We start from the raw sequence: 10,076 nt of genomic DNA on the forward strand, positions 1-10,076 counted from the left end.
CACCAGCTTTAACAGGCAAAATACATTTGCCGTCGTGATAAATGGGGCAAGATATCTGTAAAATGCAATCAGTTATGTTTAAAACATCTCAGACTGATATTACAACATATGGAAAATTTTCTACTCTTCCAAAATGCCCACACAAAGGGGATCACGAATATTATTTTCTAATAACAAAATATGTATAAATGTTTGTTTTTTTATAGGCATCCACATAATATTTTTACCACTAAGCCGCTATACACAAAGTTGCAAAACTTACCCTTTTTTTGCTGCCACATTTCTACGTAGTTGGCCAATTATTTCTGAAGGAATGAACAGTTATATTATAATCCTCACAATGTGATTTTAAAACTTTTTTTTCCTCTCCTGAATTTTGCCACTCTTGCATTACTGGACACGAAATGGATCGTTTTGTTATTATATTGTTATTATTCTCCTACTTATGAAAAAATCACTTTTCTCATTCACTAATGGACCAATTGCTTTGAAATTTTTAGTGGTTAAGGATTTTGTTTTCAGATAGAAGACATTTATTTGTTTTTAAATTTTCTGCGAGATCTAATATTTCATCTAAATTTCTAAAATGTGCCCTATAATTTTTAATTATGGGAACGCGTTTATACACCTCAACGGACATATTGCATTCTCTTAGTCCGGCGTTTTGATTGTCGTGTCCATATATTTGAGCATCGCTTTTTTGTTTCTTCTCGCAAAGAATTTTGTGATAAATAAAATATTGGATATAAAACTAATCGCGCGAGTTGATCATATTGATACAATTTAGTCATTGTGTTTAGGTGATAGCTCTATTTGTCTCCAATAATAACAAGAGAGCTATGCTCAAATATATGAAAATGTCACAAGGTGTAGTTATTTTTTATTCTGACACATAAAAAACTAATCTCTTGAAGTCAACAGGAATTTTTAAAATAAGTAAAAGTAATAGCCTTCTGGCAAAAAAAAAACAATCTTTGGCCACTGAAAATTTCAAAGCAATTGGTCGAGTATTCGAAGAGAAAAGCGATTTCATCATGACGAAGTAGAAGAATAACAAGAACAACAACATAATATTGAAACGTTATGTACGTCGATCGTTCCCGTGCAACGTAATTCTTGCTCTGCTAAGATTTGTTCATGAGGAATAGCGATCAACGCCGTACTTGGTGTTATACTACCATAGTGACTCGGATCGGTGGTGCTACTACAGTTGTGAGTAGGACCATCTTGTAATTTCGATTCACGCTGTCACAAGACAGGAATTTCTGAAGACAGGGCAGTTCCGGTACCATAACACAGCGCGGTGAGGCTGAACCAACTAACTAACTCATAACTGTCTCTTGAAAGCGGGGCTTGCAGTCACTGTTCTGTTGTAACTAATGTCTCAATGTTGGTGCTTTTCTTGGAATCGGTAAACTGTGCCATACTGAGTAAGACATTGTAACATAGCCATGTAGCTGCTTCACTGTTCAGTTTTGTTCAGGATACCCTATTTCGATGAAAGGATGATAAAATATTTCGTTCCTTTTTACGTGTCCATATATTTGAGCATAGCTCTCTTGTTTAGTAGCAAATTTGTTTTCTTCATTACCAAATTCGCGAGGCGTTACGTTCGCGGATATCATCACAGATGGCGTGGCGGTGCTCTGTTCATTGTTGCGGAATCGTACAACTCAGATGCGAAGACTTGCTTGTATTTATATATATATATACATATTAGCGTAAATATAAAACAAGCCGATAAAATAAAAGTATATATTGGATTCGTATTTTCACACCTTCAACATGAACGCAAGGTTGTGTGCACAAAAATCAGAAACGAGCATTTATGGACTTGTAAGTGTATAAACGCCATAGGTTTCAAACCTAATGTATATATTCTCGAGTCGGTACTTCTTGACTTAATAAGGCATATTTTCTTATTTCAAGGACTTTAGAAGGGACTAAAAAGGTGAATACTAAAAGCATTATCGAGTATTTTACGTTGCTACGCTAACTGCCCCAATAACATCAAAGGAAAACAGGAAATCCCAACATCGTGGCTTAAAAGCACTATAGTTATAAAACCAAAACACAACCCAATAAAAATACGAGGAACAAACAAGACAGTTCTAACTCCAACGCCCGCCACCCCAACGAAAACAGTCACGCCCGATAGTAACTCCCCCAACATAGTTCTTTCTTCCAAACCGCTGATATAGAAAGCAAAGAAACAAAAGACTGGTCTCTTAGTCTCGACAATTACCCCCACCGCAATACTCCGCCACAACACCCCCAGTAGCTCCCCGCAAACCAAAACTCAAAATTACATCGGCCATTGGAAATACACCATTTCTTCCTGGAACAGAGCCGAAACGAAGTCCTCTTCGTCCTCGTCAATCCCCCCGCCAACAGCAACAAAGGGAAAGTAAAGATAGCACCCCGGAAGATATACTCATATGAAAATTATCTCCTGAAACATTAACAGACTCATGAGTCACCCACATGAAATCAAATATATTCTCCTAAACCCCAAACTAGAAGTGGCCCTCCTGCAAATATAAAAAAAAATCGAGACCAATATCGAACTTGAACCTTGATTATAAAATACTTGCCAAAATTATCTCAAACCGCCTACGTCATAAATTCGCACAAATTATCCACCAAGCTCAAAAACTCTCAATTCCAAACAAACAGATCTCAGATATTCATAGAAAACCTGATTAGATAGGCTACTCCAAAAAAATCAAATTCCAACATGTATCCTTACAGTTGAACGAATGAAAGCATTCGACATGATAAACCACAAAAAATTGGTGTTGGAGCAAGAATATTTACAAAAACTCTGCACACGCTTAAGATAAAATGGATTTAACAATTGTACTATCAAATGTTACAGAGTGTTGTACTGTGGCGTGTAACTTGGCACTGTATCTCTGAGCGAGACTTACAGATCATCATTCATCAGAAAGGCGTGTTCCCTGTTTGTTCCTGGTGAAGTACATGATGTCAACAAATGTTGATTCACAAAGATAGGTTGAACCAAACAATAATCTTGTAAAATAGGATTGCTGTATGATTTGAATCGCGAGCTTTTTCTGCACGTACTGCGCTGACCTATATATAGTAAGCGTAATATCACTCCGTTTTGGAAAAGCACGGTTAGGTCGATTATCGAGGATTTACTTGGTGGTCTGCGGTGCTCTATTTCACCCTTGATACTAGAGTAGAAATATCGCACTGATTTGGTTCCGCACGTAGATGGTTACTGGACGATGCCTTCGTGGATGTCCCAAAGCGCTTACCACCACGGTAACGTCGTGGTAGAGAAGGACGGGGCAAGCAGTGCGGCGGAAGTTTTTTCGGTCGTGCAGGATTTAAAAAATGGCATTTTTCCGGGACCAGTTGGGCTCACCTATGGATTTTGGAAGAGCATTGACCAACGGGATGAAATTTTCTCCAAGCCTTTTCCAAATCTGCAGGAGTTCCCGGCGTATTTTAAGTTCATGGCGTTCCTCTAAGACAGCATAATGGACTTTTCTGTCGCACAGTACTCCATGACAACGACGAGAATTTTAAATGTCTTTCTATTTTAATTGAATTGTGTTCATCATGGAAACTCGCGGTTGCGTCGACTTACGACAAGATGAAAGCATTACTTTTTTTGAATTCCACTGCCATCTGCGAACATAATAATGAGAGAATTTATTGCCTGATTATATTCAGCTTTGATACATATTTTTTGCGATCTTGTGAATTTGTCATCGCTGTTAGAAAAAATCATACTATCTGCTATAAATTTCCAGAATGTACAACTTAATTTAGTATTTATTAAAAATATATTTAAAGTATATATATCAGTAAATCGAAAAGTAAATCAGGCAGTGGAATTCATGGCCTTGAAATTCTCAGTGTGTGAATTCGACATTACTACTGTGCGTACTTACTGTGCGACATTACTAATGTGGAGGCAGTAGAGAATCCTGAAGGAAATACCCTGGTACGTATACTACGGTAGAACCCGAAATTTTGCGATTTGCTATGTCTAAAAAACGTTTTTAATCGGTCCCGGACCGCTTTTAAATTTAGAAAATTTGGGTTACCACCATTTACACCTACTAGAAAAATTATTTATTCCTCGTTGTTCGAACTCGCGAGAAACACCTATTGCGAATCTATCGAAGCGTGTACAGACTCTTGTTTTCGTCGGAAATCCACAAGTGAGTTGTGAAATCCAATCGTTTGATTAAGCAATTCGCAAGTGACCTGTCGCGTCACTTGTTACCAAATTTTCGATTAGTAAATGTGCTATTCTAATAGTTGAATATTCCAATATATGCCCAGCCCTACTCAGTAACCAGTAATTATTGACGCAATTAATGTCATGTGAATAAACTGACTTTTTATGTTTTTTTTTTTATAAATTCTAACGCAAATCCTAATTTGGCTGATAGTAATTAAGTTTCGCAAAAACGTTTGCGGCCCGCATTGAATTTCTGACTCGTTGCGGACTCATTTAAACGCTCTGCGGACTCATTTGAGACCGCGGACTCGGGTTGGGAAACACTGCTCTAAGATAATCCTTATTCCTAAAGACCTGAGGGGTAGTATGAATGACGTCGGGAACTGGAGACCCATCGCAATCTGCCGCACGCTGTAGAATATCTATGCAGCTGGATTGCACGTCGTCTTCAGTCTTGGGCAGCTAGGGGGAAATATTGTCCCCGGAACAGGAGGGCTTCGTTCCTTCTGAAGGCGTCTTTGAGCATGTTTTCATGCTTGATTCGGTCATTGCAGATGCCAAGAAATACAAGAGAGCTAGGCTCAAATATATGGACACGTAGCGCAACCCAATAGCAATAATTTTGATGACGTCATAGCGAAAAAAAAGTAATAGCCTTCTGGAGAAAAATTTCATCTTCAACCACTGAAAATTTCAAAGCAATTGGTCCAGCATTCGAAGAGAAAAGCGATTTTTTTAAAAATGACGGAGACAAATAACAGTAACAACATAATATTGAAACGATCGCTATGTCCACTACGTGTCCATTACGCGTAATCTTTTTGTGGCGTGGCTTGACACCCGTAATGCTTTCGGGTCGGTATAGCATAGTGCCATTCTCGAAGTTCTGCGACATAGTACATGATGGAAACAATTGCTGACGTTTACAAGGATAACCTGTTCACCATTCGAACTCTGGATCTACGGCAACCATCAAAATGTTGTGTTCTTGCATTGGTTCGGTCGGGAGGAACGATGGACGCGTTTTCCGGTTACTAGCCCGGACCTGTCAGCCGTTTTTTTTCATTCAACGGCTGCGGTCGGACGTCTGTGCGTCCCGAATATTGCCCTCGAAGCGGACGTATTCGGGTCATCCATGCGTTCAAAACTTTGAATTCTCCCGAATCTATGGTCCGTTCGGTTGCTCGTGCTCGGCTAGGTGAGATTGTGGCGACGCAGGCCCTGATAATCGACTTTCTCAATCGTAATAATTCCTCTGAGCCAGATGGACGGCTCTTTGGCCCGTGTGATGATCTATGGGGCCAACTGCGCCCTATGGGTCATCGTATAGGTCTTTGCTTGGATGTTTCCTCAGAGGGGAACTTCACAATCACCACTAATAATCTCCTGATCGAGAGCGGCAAGAAGATAAATCGGGTGTTGCGCCACGTGTCCAACACCCGTTGGTTGAGGCAGTGGGGCGAGCTTCGGGACCAGGGGAAGACAGTTTCCTATCATTACCGGTTCGGTTGCTCTAACCACTTTCTCTCTACGTCTCTCTCGCTCAGGTTCAGATTTCATGGGTTTTGAAAGCTCGCTTAAATCTTCTGCAGCTGCGATCCGTTCGTAGACGGTTTGCAGCATATGCGGAACCACGGGTGACTTGTAGTAAGTGTGGCTACGCAAACGAGACTCTTCCTCGTGTGGTGAATTACTGTCGTCCAGTCAAAAATATCATCAAGGAGCGGCACGATTCGGTGCAGGAAGAGATCTTGGCTCACCTACCCCCAGCCAGGTTTTCTAGGCGCGATGTCGACGTAGTTTGTCGGAGCACGCCACTAGAACAGCTGAGATGCTGCGGCCCGATTTGATTCCCGAGGAAATCGGAACAAATCGGGTCGTAGCACTCGATGTGGGTGACATTCGACAACGGCGAGGCCGCTAGATGACGCGACCCGTCGGAAGCACTCAAAGTATGAGGAGTTATGTCGCTCCAGAATACAGAAATACCAGAATACAGAATACAGAATACAGAATACAGAAATACCAGAATACAGAAAGTTATGAACAATATCATCAATGAAGATCAAAGAGGATTTCTTAAGGACAGACAAATGGGTGAAAACATTAGATTGGTATGTGATTTGATAAATTATACATCACATCATAATATACCGGGTGCAATTTTTAACTTGGACATTTGTAAAGCTTTTGATAGCGTTGAATGGGCCTTTTTATTTAAAGTACTTGAGAAATTTGGCTTTCACAGAAATTTTATATCTTGGATCAAGATCATGTACAAAAACAGCTCATCGTCTGTTATAAATAATAATTACATATCAAATGACTTTTTATTAGAAAGAGGGTTAAAACAGGGAGATCCCCTCTCACCATACCTTTTTATAGCGTGCATCGAAGTTTTGGCCATTATGATTAGATCAGATGAAGGAGTTAGGGGAATACGAATTGGCGATTCTACTATTAAATTAGCAATGGCAGCTGATGATACAACTGTGTTTACAGATGGCTCAAGTACCAGTGCTGAAAACCTTTTTAATATTTTAAATGTTTTTGGTTATATTTCTGGATGCAAAACTAATCTGGAGAAATCTCACATAATGCAAATTGGAAAACCTATAAACATAGATTACATTGCTAATTTTGGCCTCAAATTGACATCCTCTTTAAAGTTGCTTGGTGTAAACATTCCTGTTGACTTATCCAAGTTATTTGATGTAAATTTCCCCCAAATCATAAACAAGGCAAAAAATATTATTCAAGTATGGAAAATGAGGAATCTTACATTATTAGGTAAGGTGTGTATTATTAAGACATTAATTGCTTCTCTTTTCACTTACAGTTTTACGTATATACCCGTTTCTATACCAGATAGATATATAAAGTCACTGAATGCTGCATTATATCATTTTTTATGGAACTCCAAATGGGAACGAGTCAAACGAAAAACATTAATTGGTCCAAAAATGTTGGGTGGGATTGACATGATTGATGTACATAGCTTTATAATTGCACAAAAAATTAAGTGGGTGGGATTTCTATTAGACGATGCCAAAGTTTGTAAGTGGAAACTTGTTGAACTTAATTATTTGAATGATTTAGATTTAGCATCCTTGTTAAAGGGAAATTTATTTCGGAACTCTCATTTTATCAAAAATATTCCATTTATCACTATTAAGGACATGTTAGTATACTGGTATAACTTTAAAAATATTGTTACAAATGTACATATACTCAATCAATCCATATGGTACAATAGAAAGTTGCAATACAGTAGAAAACCTTTTTATATTTCAACATGGAAAGAGCATGGTATTTCTGAATTGAAACACTTGATTTCTAGCAATACTTTTTATACTTATTTCGAGTTAATTAGTAAATATTGCATGCCATATAATGCTAATGATTATAAAACTTATTACAAAATCATAGGCAGTATTCCTGAGGAATGGAATGAGATTGCTCAATCATGTGATGACTTTTGTGATTTTGATTTTAGTGCATTCCTTTCATTCACTACAAAAAACTTCTCATGTAAAAATGCATATAGAATAATGATTGGGAAAATATTTGTCCCACCAGACATGTACAAATCCTTTTGGCAGGAATCTTTTAATATCCCTAGTGTGGAATGGAACAAGTATTTCACAAACTCATATTTATCAACTATTGAAACAAAACTTAGATCTTTTCAAATTAAATTTTTTTATAAAGCTATAGTTCTGAATAATGTTTTATATGGATTCGGACTAGTGGAAACAAACCTCTGTGAATTCTGTAAATTACATATTGAAACCCTTTTGCATTTATTTTATTATTGTCCAATCACCAGTGAATTTTGGTCTGACATAGACCAATGGATTGTCTTTAAGACCGATAACTTGGATTTTAATCTTGGAATGAAAGAATGTTTTATTGGCTTCGATGACATTTCTGATATGCAATTCATCAACTGTGTGCTGTTAGCTGCACGTTTCTTTATATATAGATGTCGGATTCAAAAGCGTAAACCAGTTTTTGATGTTTTTTATAAATTCATTTCTGATATTCGAAACAATGAGAAATATATCGCAATGAAAAATGGTAAAATCATGATACATAATACAAAATGGCGTTTATTTATATAATCATTGATTAATTAGCTTAAACCTGACAACTGTGTTTTTGTTCTAATTTGTTTATAGTCTTTATATAGCCTAATATATATTTAAAAGTGTGAGATGAAAAAAAAAATAAATCTCTCATGTTTATTCTGTAAGATAATTTGATTAAAACTGTTATGTTCATGTTATGAAAAAATACTCTTATGTCTGTGTTATTGAGTAATATTACTATTTATTTATTTCTATGTTTTTATGTATAAAATCCAAAATTATCTGTGGAATGGTTTAAGGAATTTATTAATATTGTTTGCTGCTATATAATGTTTTATAATTTATGAAAATCCAAAAAATGCATGTCCTATAAAGTGATCTGAAATGATATTGTTATTTATTATTTTTTTGATTTTGAGCGATATTGTTTATTGCAATATTGTTTTTATTTAATAAAAATCCAATATAAAAAAAAAAAAAAAAAAAAAAAAAAGTTATGTCGCTCCATTGCTCTTACCTCCGGCAAAGTAGTGGAGTTTTATGCATTTGTGGTTGGTTCTCTCGGCAGTTATGCCGTTGCAAACCAGACTGCTTTTTGTGCTTTGAGTGTGATCGGGGGTGGTGCTACGGCGGTCTCCGTAACTGCGTTCCCATCCCATCGCGTCTGGAAGGCCTTGTGTGGACTTCCTGACAGTGTCGGCTAATCTGACTTCACCTTCTTTTCCAACACTGAAAACTTCTGTTTTATATTTTCTTTCTCTTGTTTTTTATTTGTGGGATTGCGAGCTTGCGTGTCTTTTTCGTTGTCATATTCACGCCGTTGAATCCCACTAGTGGTTTCTCTAGGTAGTTTGAGCCCTTTGCTCATTAAATCAAGTTCAATGATATTGCGACCCGGATTAGTTTGTCTGTACCTTACTTTTTCCCCACCACTTGCCTCCACAAACTCACTCTCGGTGATGGGCTTGGGCCCACTTAGATACCATATATATATATTAGTGTATACCGCTTGCCTTAATTATCCCATTTTTAATTTGCAGGTATTGCACACTTTTTGTTCCACGGGGGTTTATTAGTTTGATTGTTTCCTATTAAATCTGATAATCTATCAAATTTTTCCACATTATTGATTCCGAATTCACCCCGGTTGATAGAAAAACGTGAACGGTAATTATAATCCAGTTCGATTTTTTCGTGTTTAGAACCCATCGCCGAGTTTGCCAGCCTCTCGCTACAATTTCATCTTTGTTAATATTTTTGCTTGTGATTTTCTTTCCTAAATTCTTTGAGGGGCTGGCAAAGTTAGATAAGCCGTACACTTTCTTAATATTGACTTGTTATTTATAAATACCGTATTTGCCCCCCATGCGGGGGAGGCCAGGGTTACTGGCTAATGTACATGTTAATTTAAATGAAAGTGCAAACAATATCTTATTTTTAAAAATAATCCGTTACTTCTGCTGACGGGAGAGAAGTATAATATTCTGTTGGATACTAACATCATGACCAATTAACATAAAATCTGTTCGTTTTATAACGAAATAACTAATACTTTTAAACAACACATGTATGTTTTGATGGTAGAAGTAAAAAGATGATAAATATTGAAACTTTGAAACTCTGTATTTGATGTATGTTATGTAATGAACTTTGTAATAGTTACAGAGATAAAATAAAAAGTGGGTTCACGGTCCTACAACAATTCGGTTTCAAATTGACTCCGACCTCACGAAATCTTGAACCATGCAGCTCCGTGGGGATAT

This window comes from Styela clava, chromosome 12 (assembly GCF_964204865.1).
Source record: "Styela clava chromosome 12, kaStyClav1.hap1.2, whole genome shotgun sequence".
Classification (NCBI taxonomy): Eukaryota; Metazoa; Chordata; class Ascidiacea; order Stolidobranchia; family Styelidae; genus Styela; species Styela clava.